This window comes from Limulus polyphemus, unplaced genomic scaffold, assembly GCF_000517525.1.
Source record: "Limulus polyphemus unplaced genomic scaffold, Limulus_polyphemus-2.1.2 Scaffold1012, whole genome shotgun sequence".
Classification (NCBI taxonomy): domain Eukaryota; kingdom Metazoa; phylum Arthropoda; class Merostomata; order Xiphosura; family Limulidae; genus Limulus; species Limulus polyphemus.
The window spans coordinates 81,377-90,094 of record NW_013666622.1 but is presented as its reverse complement, the minus strand read 5'-3'; the positions used below and the strand labels follow the sequence as shown (position 1 = coordinate 90,094).

Genomic DNA, 8,718 nt, shown 5'->3' with positions numbered 1-8,718 from the left:
TCAACGTAAATACAACAGCACACATTTCACTTGTTTTCAAAATAATATATATATATTTGGAACAAGTTAAACATATGTACAACAAATTCTTCTCACTATAGAGATTACAGGGATATCATAAACACTACATATATATAGTTCTCTTCTTTTTGTCAAAAGTCGACTTAGGCCTATTCAATTACTTTTAGAATTTCAGTTGACAAACTGAACTATCTTCTCTATTACTATCACACTAGTATTCTGTGAGTGATTCACTTACAATTGTGGCATGAGTTACTGTAATTGTTTAGTCTTCTTTCTTCTAAATATCCTCTGTTCCTTTTGTCAAAGTGCACTCAGGCTGATTCAATTACTTAAGAACCACGCTTTGACAGAATAAATTATTCTTCTTATCTCCTTTTCTACTGTTAGTCTTACTTAACATATTAAACATTAGGCCTATCACTTCTACGGTAGTTAACTTCATGCTGAACTTTTCCTTGCCTGTAACTTTACTCTCTTCTGCTATTGTCTGTCTGCTGTTTCCACTCATCTTATACTATTTATATGTTTATCACTTAATCGTCTGCCCACCTTCTAGAAATCTCTATATTCTCGGCATCAATGTGTTGCACGCAACATTTGATAGTCTCAGCATCAATGAATTATAAACACAACTTCCTACAATCATCTGCTTTTAACTCTTATTATAACCAAAAACTAAACAATAATAAAATATTCACTCACAGAATAAATTAATCAATAATATCTAAACTAAACAGTCTTTTATATCACAACATAAACCCCTCTTCAAGATAAATATTTACAATATTTTTTTTTACTATATACAAAGACTGTTCTTAGTTCATACACAAAGTCTGCTCATACATTTGCAGTTCCTTTAATAGCTTCAATGCGGAACCTGTAGTTCTGAAGGTACACCACCCACCTCATGATCCTTGCACTGTCAATCTTGCACCTCTGAATATATGCAAGTGGTTGATGGTCTGTCTGGAAGATGAACTCCTTCTATATACATAGTTCTGGAACTTACGATTGGCAAATATGATGGCCAGACATTCATTCAATCACAGAGTAGTTCTTCTTATTATTTAACAGCTTTTTACTTATATATGTTACCGGAAACAGACCATCTTCATGATCTTGTAAGAGTACTGCCCCGATTCCAATGTCTGAAGCATCAGCTTAAACAATGAATGATTTGTTGATGTCTAGCATTCTAAGAATTGGTGAACTTCCAACATGTTCTCTAATTTCTGGAATGCCACCTGGTGTGGTTGTTCCCACTTCACCTTGTTGGCCAAGCCTTTCTTGGTTCAGGTCAGTCAATGGTGCAGTAACTTCAGCATAATTTGCAATTAATTTCCTGTAGTATGCTGCTAACCCCAGGAAGGATTTGACTTGCTGCTTGGTTATCGGAGCTGGTGTATCTGTCAGCCCTCACTTTTTGTCCATCAAATTCCAGCACAGAATATCCGATGTAGCACTTGGATGGTTTGATGGTGAGACCTGCCGCCCTCACTCGCTGGAACAGCTGTCTAAGTCTTTTCAGGTGATCTTCCTATCTTGCAGTGTTTGTCAGAATGTCATCCATATAGTGCTTGATGTTGGTGGTGTTGCACATCTTCCTTCTCATCATGTGGTTGAATGTTACTGCTGAGTTGTATAACCCAAATGACATCCGCTTAAATTGGTAACATCCATTTAGTGTCACAAATGCTGTTTTCACTTTAGATCTCGTCTCCATTGGGATTTGCCAATAACCTTTACTAAGGTCGATCTTTGAAAAGAACCTGGCCCCATCTAGTTTTACCATGATGGCCTCTGGGTTGCCCATAGGTTCAGAGTCTAACTTTGTCATGAGGTTCAGCTTCCGGAAGTCTATCCAGAAATAGTTTGATCCATCTCTCTTCTTCACAATTACAACTGGTGAACAGTAGGCTGAATTTGAAGGCTCGATGATTCCAGCTTCCAACATTGCCTCAACTTACTGCTTTATAAGGTCTCTCTCATTGCATAAGGATCCCTGATTGTGGTCTCAATCTTCTGTTCCACAAGGTCTGTGTTTCCTGGTTTATCTGTGAAGATATCTGCGTACTGGCACAGTAGGTCTTGAGATGCTTTTTGTCTCCTTGCCAGGCATTTCTTTGCTGATGTTGACATCTGTGTATGTCTCATCTCCACCTAGTGGTCTTTGGTCTGGTAGATCCTCATCTTCTAAGACAAAGTCACTGTTTTTTGGTTTTGCATCTATGATGGCCACACCTGCAACATCCATCTCTGTTTCAATAGCCGCACCTGTTAGGTCTTCTTCTCCCCCAAAATACTTTGTCAACAGATTGGCATGGTAGATCTTGGTCTTCCCTTTCACATTCACCTTGTAGACCATTCTGTTGAGTACTTTCTGTACTTCAAAAGGTTCTTTCCATTGCAGGGTGAGTTTGTTGTAGTCTGTGGGCAGCAGAACTAAGACCTTTTGTCCAACCTTGAAATGTTGATCCTTGGCCTTCTTGTCATAGAAATGCTTCTGACTACCTGGAGCTGCATGCAAATTATCAAGTGAACTTACAGGTCTCCTACAGTCCATTTTTGAGGTCCAAAAACATACTGGTATGTTTCCCTTACTTCTGATTCTTCTTCTCCCATCCAAAGCTCTTTCAATATTTGCATCGGACCTCATACTGTTCTTCCATACAGTAACTCGAAGGGTGAAAATCCTGTACTTGGTTCTGGGACTTCTTGATAAGCGAATAACACTGCCTGTAAGCAACCTGTCCCAGTCATATGGTTTCACTTTGCACATTTTGTTTCGCATGCTCTTTAAAACTCCACTGACTCTCTCACAAAGTCTATTACACTTAGGATTATATGGGGTGATAAAGAGTTGCTGAGTTTCACAATTCCTGCATCAGTTCTGAAGTAAACTGAGTCCCTCTGTCACTCAGAATTTCTCTTGGAAGACCTACTCTGCAAAATATTTCCAGGAGGGTTTCTGCTACTCTCTCTTTCCCTATCTTTGCCAGTGCTATTGCTTCCGGATAACATGTCACATAGTCGACTACTGTCAGCACATACCAGTTGCCCTTGTCAGACACAGGCACTAGTGGCCCGATCAAGTCCACAGCTACTCTGCTGAATGGCTCTTCTATGAGAGGCATCTCCACCATTTGCACTTTGGCTATCTTCCCTCTAGGTATTGTCCTCTGGCAGATGTCACATGATGTACTCACATCTCTGATAACTCCCGGGCCAATGGAAGTTACTGGTGATTCTGTCTGCCGTTTTCTTTGTTCCTAGGTGTCCTCCCATAATTTATTCATGACCCAAGTTCATCATTTGAGTCCAGTATTCTGTTGGTGCTATGATCTGTTTAACTTCCCCAGTATAACTGCCTTGATAGATTCAGTATAGCATTCCCTTCTGGTCCTCTATTCTATAAGTATCCTTCCCCCTTTTTCTTGTGCTCAACTTTCTACCTGGCATTATCCCAAAGTTTCTGCAGTGAAGGGTCATTCTTCTATGCTTTCTTCAGTTCCTGCAAACCTAAGTTCAGGATGTCGCATTTTGACACTTCCAGCAGCTTGATGTCTTGTTCGCTCTTCTTTTCTTGAGCTCTGATGGTGACAGCAGATGCTTCATCAATCTTCTTTCTGTCTAGTTCCTCCAAATTTCTACTACCTGGTATGTTTCCTATCACCAAGTTGTGTATTGGTTCCTTGATGCACATGGCCTCAAGGTCTCATACATAATACAGAGTATCCACCTTTATTTTTGCTATGGGAAACTTTCTCACTGTCCCATCAATTAGCACACAAAGGCATACCTTGCCTGTCATCTGATACTAGACTGGTTCTCATTGCTGCACTACTGCACCCAGTGTCTCGTAGAACCTTCACTTTCTTGTCCCCAACATAGCCTTCAAATATTAGCATATTATGATTTGTTGGCACCTCTTGATATTTGTAACATACTCCTATCACTATTGGCACTGATGATCCGTTAAGCCAACCATTAGTCATGCACTGATCAATCATGCTTTCTAGTATTGAATTTGACAAGTAGTATTGATTCTCTTTCTTCTGGCGGCAGCATCCATAGTGCCAGTCAATCTTTTCTTGTTTCTTACCAGCACTGTCTTTGTAAGTAGCTCTAGCTGCTTTATGTTGAGGTTTCTGCTGTTGTCTGGTGGTAATTGACTTGCACTCCTTTGCAATGTGTCCCATTTTATAACAAACATAGCATCTCTTCTCCTTCTTGTCTATTAATCTCTTGTTACCTTTGGTAAACTGCTGCTTCTGGTCAGTCATTACTGGTTTCAAATTTAACTGGACATTCTTGGACTTGCCAGTTATACTACTTCCATAGGCTTCTATATACTGTTCTGTCAGCTTGTTCTTCTTATCTTTTGATGCTCTCTCCTTTAGGAACAATGACATGTCAGTTGATCATGTAGTAATAAACTGTTCATGTACTAATAGGTCTGCCAGCCATTCAAAACTATTTTCAAACATGGTCATATCAGTCCATCTGGTGAGATATTGCTTCAGATGTGCCACAAACTGAAATACAGTTTCTCCAGTGTCGGGTTTGACTCCTCTGAACTTCCGATGAAAACCTTCTTTAGTAAGTTCATATTGTTTCAGTAATGCCACTTTTAATTTGACATAATCCATGGCATCTTCTGACATCATGCCTGCATATACTTGTAGGCCTTTTCCTGTGAGAAGTGGGCTGAGACAGACTGCCCATTTGCCTTTGTCCCAGTTCTGACTTTAGGCAAATCTTTCATATCTCTCAAGGAAAGCATCCATGTTATCTTTATGTTCATCAAATTTGGGTTGCTTGGGTTGGCTGGCCCTGTCTTCATTGTAATTCTTGGGTCCTTCTTCCTTCAGTTGGGCAAGTTTTGCAATCTCAATTTGTGCTCTTATTCTCTCTATTTCTAATCTCTCTTCTCTCTCTCTTTTTCTTCTGTTTCAATTTTGCTCTTATTCTCTCTATTTGCAGTCTTTCCTCTTTATATTTTTATTCTTTTTCAATTTGTGCTCTTATTCTTTCTCTCTCTATTTCCAGTTTTTCCTTTCTCTCATTTTCCTCTCTCCACACTCCTAGCAGAATCAAGCACTGACTTCTCTAAGAATTTTGAAAGAACTGTTTGGAGGATACTCTGAAGTTCCTCAGCTAAAAATGGCACCCTTGGCTTTTCTGTTTGGAACGTTTGTAAGAAGGAAACCAAGTCTTTGGCAACTGACACAAAGTCAACTTTGCTGGTATCAAAATATCTTGTGTGTTCTCTGCATAGTTTGCAAATGACTAACATGTTGGCTTCTTATTTTTGGACAGTTTCTAAGTTTGCTTCATGTACTTCTTGATCTTTGGACAAATTTGGATTGTCCTTTCAGCTACAGGCACATTTTCTTGCCACCTGGTGCTACAAAATATCAAAGGAAGTTGTGCATTCTCCTCACTGGCAGCTAGATATTCTTCTAATCAAGCAGGAGATTCAAAGAAACAATAGTAGAAGGACCACACCACATTTTTGTTAGCCTTACTATCTCCATACTTCAAGGCTTTATGTATAACATGTAATACAGAGAACCCCAAATTGAAAAGCTCTGGAATATCACGGTCAAATTCTTCTCAGTTCTGCACCAAATAATTTCTTGTTGGTACTTGGCCCATCCTTTGAAACTTGCAAAATGTTTGGAACATTGAGTTTTGAAAGTCCTATCTTAAATTTTCAAAGCAAAGCCTCAAATCTTGTGTGCTCAAGAAATACTGAGTCAAGATATCTGCTTACAAACAACTCTTATTTTCTCTGTCCTAGAAACTCAGCAACAAGTCTATTTGCTCTTCTGTAAAGCTTTCTTTTGTGACTTATTAAATGATACAACAAAAATAATACCTGGTTGTTGAATTTTGCTCATTATATCACCTTTGAGTTAAATGTCAAGTCCAAAACAAATCAGGTAAGAGCATTTTGTTGCAACATAAGAAAATCTCTATGCTGTAATGCTGTCAGAAAACATTGTTTTAAACAGTTGGTCAGTCCTTAAACTTGAACTACAGAAGTAATAACTCAGAGTATTTTTTGTTGCTCATGAAATTTCTGCTGTCAAAACCATCTCACTTAATATAAAACTTTAGATGGGTGTAACCCCTTGTCCTGACTGCTGTTGTGTTGGTAGAACAAACTGATCTTTCTCAACCTCCATCTCACCTTGGTTAGTTGATAGCTCTGGCTTATTCAAGAAAACAGTCAAAGGACAAACTTTTTGTTTAGCTCTAGCACTTTGCTATACCTTGATATTATGATTTTTTCTTTGTGCATAACTCATAAATGTCATTTTTCCCCCTATATTTCCCAGTTCAAAATACCTCCCACAGAACATACACCATGCACTTAGGTCTGAAGCTGAGCTCTTTCCTAATCATGAGGAAAATTCAGAGTCACTCAACCAGTCTGTATTGAACTTTTTTTTATTGCTACTAATTTTTTAGTATTTTCTCAGTTATAAAATCAATAGGTATCCACTATTCTGATTGTTATTTGCCCTGAAAAAAAAATTTAATTCTTAAAAAGGTCAATACATCAGTACATAAACACCTACCTAAAATTGAGATTAAATAAGGTAAGTGGGCAGCAGTTTAGTGTTTGTATTTCATGGAAGAAAAGTAGGAGAAGTCAATTTCTATGAAGATCTATGATGTTGGTTTTGTGGTTGATGTTAAAAATTTAAAATAACACATTATTCTATGGTTAATAATATTATAAAGCAACATATCTGTCATTCTACTGCAGTAAGCTGAAAAGAAAGTCACTCAGGAGACAAGACATGTAAATCCTTTTCAGTTTCTTCTCAATATACATTTTGGAATTGTTATATCAAGATAAGTCATTGAAAATACCAAGTGTTGAAAGACACATAAGAACTAAACCAAAGGTGAAGAATACTGCTTTAATGTATTTTACAGCATATTTCAAAACACTGATCCTGTGATTTTGCTAAAATCCCAAATTTCCCTGATCTTGAAAAAAACCTAAAATTCCTTGAAATTTTCTTAACCCCTGGGAGCCCTGTTTCAGATGTACCAAGGTATCCAAAACTCAAGGAAATTGGTACCAAGTACAGTTTTTCCCTTGGTAGAAACTATAATTTAAAGCAGAAATTCAAATCATAAGACACAGATTGTCTTAAAAAGACAAACAAGTATTTCTATTATTAAAGAATGGTATTCTGAGCAACAGCAAGTAATAGACAAAATCTACTAAAATTTATAAATGATGAGGTAAAGGCATAAAGCATCTTCTATAAATATGCTCACAAAAAGAGTTCCACTAGGAATTAAGTTGTCACAGGCAAAGAAATGGCTTGACTTATTGAGGATAGCAAGATTTTTATAACTATACATGCCAAGAAACTCTATACTACAGATACCTAGAAAGCCAATATACCTTTGTACAGTTGCATTGGCACAATAAACAACTCAGATTTGAGTGAACTCTCTCTTGGCAGAAAAGGTATTACAAAAGAAGAGAAACAAGACAGAATCACCAGTGGAAGAGTGAACTTTGATGCCAAAGTTCTGTCCTGGTGATAAAGAGCAAGCAAAAAATAACAGCTAAGTTACATCAATAGCAAGAATGGAAAAATTACAGTTAAGGGTAAATAAATAGAATCTGAAAGATACTGCCAAATAAAGTGAAATAAGCAAAGAGGGTCAACATATAAAGCCAAGAACATCACATATTAATAAACTCTGATCATGAAATCCTCTTCTGCACAGAGAACAAGCTTTCCAAATGTCAAAAATCACTGAAAAGATATACCACCAGCAAAGAAGGTTAATTTTTATTCCATTTTGGCTAAGAATAAGTGTCCAGTTGAAGAATAATACAAAAATATATTGTAACTTTATCCATAATACCTGATTTTTAAACAAACTAATACTGACCTTATGAAGTAGCTTTCAAGGTATGAGTAGACATCATAAGATGTGATAATGTAGTACTGAAAATTCTTAACTGATCTACAGTGGGTATCCATTAAGAAGTGATGAAATATGTTCCCAACTTTGATGTGCATAAATGGGCAAACACAATCCATAAATTGGTGACAGTCACTTGACACTTGGATTTGATAGGAAAAATCCCAGTTCAGAGCTCCAGTAAGAAGTGTTTGGAGTACTTAATTTGTAACTGGCTAGGCCTGGTTTACCTACTAGTTTTTTTTTTCATTCTGCTTGATTCTTAAATGGTTAAATTATATGACTGTAATAATACTGCACCCCCTCAAAACTGATATTTTTATGGAGCAACCCATGTTCAAAACTCCAAATTCAACCTGTTTCAATAAAAAGAAAGTTAGTCTTGTCAACAAATAAATTTTTTACAAGTTCGTGTAGGTCACAAATAACAAGATGTTTTATAATTCATCTGTATGTTCCTGACAGTAGAATTATTAAGCCTTTTCATCCAAAATATCCTGAAAACATAATGTTTATCTTTTATTGTCACTAAAATTATCATTTAATCAAAATTATGATTAAATCAATTAATATCACAAAAATAATCAAATAAACAAAATAAGTGTTTTTCACACTTAACGTTTTCAATTATTTCAACTAACCAAGTAATTGAACAAAACAACCCTACTCTAAACCAACACCCCGGGGTGCCTAGATACCTCTTCTAAGTTTCACAACAGTTCCCGTCAT

General features: G+C 36.9%; 1 protein-coding gene across 4 annotated transcripts in view; it reads right to left on the bottom strand.

Moving 5' to 3' along the window:
• The window catches only part of LOC106461694 (zinc finger CCCH domain-containing protein 10-like), a 16,003-nt gene that overhangs the window by 5,462 nt on the left and 1,823 nt on the right, over window positions 1–8,718 (bottom strand). The window contains exon 1 of one of the 4 annotated variants that reach the window (XM_022388713.1): window positions 7,957–8,392. The exons of the other annotated variants lie outside the window; for them this stretch is intronic. The gene's annotated coding sequence lies outside the window, so the exon portion shown is untranslated. Of the gene's footprint in view, window positions 1–7,956; window positions 8,393–8,718 lie in introns of those variants that run through there. 4 annotated transcript variants of the gene reach the window in all.